This window comes from Diceros bicornis, chromosome 27 (genome assembly GCF_020826845.1).
Source record: "Diceros bicornis minor isolate mBicDic1 chromosome 27, mDicBic1.mat.cur, whole genome shotgun sequence".
Taxonomy (NCBI): domain Eukaryota; kingdom Metazoa; phylum Chordata; class Mammalia; order Perissodactyla; family Rhinocerotidae; genus Diceros; species Diceros bicornis.
The window spans coordinates 19,401,442-19,404,595 of record NC_080766.1 but is presented as its reverse complement, the minus strand read 5'-3'; the positions used below and the strand labels follow the sequence as shown (position 1 = coordinate 19,404,595).

At 47.7% G+C, this 3,154-nt stretch overlaps 1 pseudogene; it reads right to left on the bottom strand.

Moving 5' to 3' along the window:
- Positions 1 to 675: 675 nt before the first annotated feature.
- LOC131423049 (acylpyruvase FAHD1, mitochondrial-like) lies at positions 676 to 1,656 on the bottom strand (annotated as a pseudogene).
- Between the last annotated feature and the right edge of the window lie 1,498 nt (positions 1,657 to 3,154).

Here is a 3,154-nt window from a genome sequence, read left to right as displayed (position 1 = left end):
GTACATGGTGAAACTCAGTTTGAATAGTCACAAACTGGGAAGCAGAAATATGTAACTTTACATTCTATAATATCTCATTTTTTCCCCAAAACATAGTATACTTATTTGGAAGACAGCAGTTTCAAAATTATCTCCTAAACTCAGAATCTATGGGTCAGCGTACACACCCTAAGTAAATGAGCAAGGTCTTAATTAATTGTTCACTTAGTAAATAAAATTTTAAATTAACTGATTATGTGGGTATCATTTTTCCACATTTCTGTGATAAGAATCATTCAGAGTGCTGGAGACTAATTCCACTAATTAATAGGGTGGACCTCGTGTGGGCCAGTAATTTGGAAATTTTTATTTTTACAAATATCTCCAGATGATTTTCATGGTCAAGCAAATTTGGGAAACACTGATTTGAAACATGCTTTTCAGTTTCCTTTGCAGATTTTAAGTCTCAAATGATCCACGGAAAAGACTTATCCAGTCCAGTTTTAGGAAAGGAAAGTAAGTTTTCTGAACATTTGGTTTGATAAATTCTCCTCTTTGGAAGCTCACAAATACTTTACTCTGGTTGTTTTCATTTCTGGCCCAGCTCTTCTAGATCATATTTTCCTTGGAGGATCCATCTTTCTTGAGTTGAGGCATAGCAATCCAATCAAACTATTTTAAAAAACTGGTTTCTTATTAAAGGATTGTCACATTAAATAACTTCTGTTTGCTTCTGCCTTGCTCTCTTCTCTCCTGAAACTTAGTAAGTTGGAATGCTTTGTATAGACTCTATATTCTGGCCCTTCCACCTTAAATCTCATGTTGATGACCCCGTGTATGCCAGCCTGGGATCTCATCGTTTTCTTTAACAGGTCCAACTCCCTTCGGCATCCTGGTCAAGATAACGTTGCCTTCTTTCAAGGTCATCATCTTACAAACATAGCTGATGATGTAGAGGATGGAAAAAATAGTGGAGGATGTCTCACCCTCCTGCCAATTTGCTGTTGACCTGGAGCCAGAGCTTCAGGTTCTGAGGTCAGAGATCTTCTCTTTGAGCATGAACGCGCTGACAGGGCAGAAGGTCGTGAAGCTCCTGGCCATTGTCCAGGGCAGTCCCTTCTTCCTGCACGTCTCTGGCGGTCATGTCCAGGCACAGGGCATAGCTGGTCACGTAGCCCACAGTTGTAGGTTCTGGGAAGGTGCGGCTGCGCTTGACCATCAGTACGCCCAGTTCGAGCTCATGGGACAGGATGCGGCTATAGTCGGGCAGGAGGATCGGCGCGCCCTCGGAGGTGTAGGCGGTGACCAGCTTCAGGAAGACCACTCGCTCGATCACCACGGCTCTTGGCGTCTCCCTGGCGCGGTCCGCATAGTTCCTGCCCACGCACGCGCACAAGACCCCGGCATTCTTCCCTGACTCCCGGAACCCCGACAGCTGCCTGGGAGCTGCCAGGGCTCTTGCCAGTGGCTGCTGGGGTCACGTGGTATTTGCCAGACCCGGTCACCTGACGCCTACGGCTACCCGGAGAGGACGAACTACCTCGAAGCACTGTCCCGGCAGCGACGGCCGGTTCCGCTTTGTGCTCCGCCAGGTGTGTGGGAGTTGCAGCGCTCCGCCTCCTGGAAGCCGCTGCCCGGTGGTGGCCTCAGGGTTGCCCGGCCTCGGGATGCAGGCATGGTCCCAGGTGAGAGGCAGAGGCTCTCTAATATCTTATTTTGTTCTCAGGTTTGTTCAGAGTGGATATTGAGATCTCTTGGTTCTTAAACATGTATATCAGTCTGTTCTGAATGTTACTTATGTTTTTTCTCATAATTTCTCAGTCTCTCTAATTTTCCTCCCACTCTCCCCTGCTTCCCCTCCTCCTTCCCAAGAGGGCACTTGGGTACAGAAAGAAGCTTTGATAGCCTTATGGCCTTGGGGGAGGGGCACTCTCTGGGCCATGGCTCTTCTCCGCTCCTGCTCCCTGGTGTCCAGCCCGCCTCACGCGGTGTTCGGCACCAGCCTCTGCTTTGTGCAGGGTAGACTGGCCCACCTGGTCTGTCAAGTGTCCTGAGCTGGTCTGCGCTGAGGTGTGAATTGTCCCACTATGTTTTTGACGCATGCTCTCTTGATGACTTCTTTCCTCACGACTGCCTCTAATTACGGAGTTGCCCTTGCAAAATTCCAGGCCGCTTCACTAGCCCACCCTTTCTGTACCTGTCCTGCAGAGCCCTACTCACCTTGTATGGCGGCCAGTCAGGCTCCCCTGCATAGGCACCTCCGTCACTAATTGTTACTTTACAATACTCATGTCATGCTGGAAATTGCACCACTCTCTCTATTGAGTTTATTTAACTGGCTGAAGATTCCCCAGAGTCGGCCCAGGGAAGAATCAGCTCCAAGGTTTTTAGATCTTTCCTTTCCCTCCCCATGCCCAGTGTATGGAAGTGTGTTTCTATCACTCCCACTCTCCCCAGGGGTCTCAATTCCAGGATACCTCAGTCTCAGTGTGTCAGTCAGGGTCTAGGAATAACCAGAGGTGGCACACTCAAATTGGGAAATTTGAGAAGAGTTTAATAGAGGGACTATTTACTAAGGCATGGGAAAACCGCAAGGGACAGTTCAGGACTCCCGCTAGAAATAGCAGGATGGCCAGCAGCAGTAGGGGATCTATGGTGGATTCAGACAGCCTGTGACAATACCACAAGGAAAGAAATAGTAAGTATCCTGACCCCTTCTCTTCCCTCTCATCTTTTCTAGGTGCTCCTCACTGGCTGGATCCAACAAGAAGCCAGAGGGAGGGGAGCCTGTTAAGGCAGCCGGTCCATTGATACAATCCAGCCAGTCTCCTGGGCCATGGAGCAGGTGGAGAATGGATCTGAAGGGGCAAGTGGAAGATACCTAGCAGCCTCAGCTTCCTGGCAAGTTGGGAAAAGGTACAGAGAAAATTCTGTGTGTGTATGTGTAAGAGAGAGAAACAACTACATTTTTTCAAAACTTTTTTCTTCCCACATTATCTGGGTACTTCATCACTCAGGTAGGAAACCTGGGAGTTGTCCTTGATTTCTCTCTGTTTTCATCTCTCTCTTTTTATGATAGCCAGTAATAATATTTAACAGTTAGTAAATTCTTACTGTGTTCAGAATGGTGCTGAGTACTTTACATGCATTATGTCAAGGACTGTCTTATGTGGGA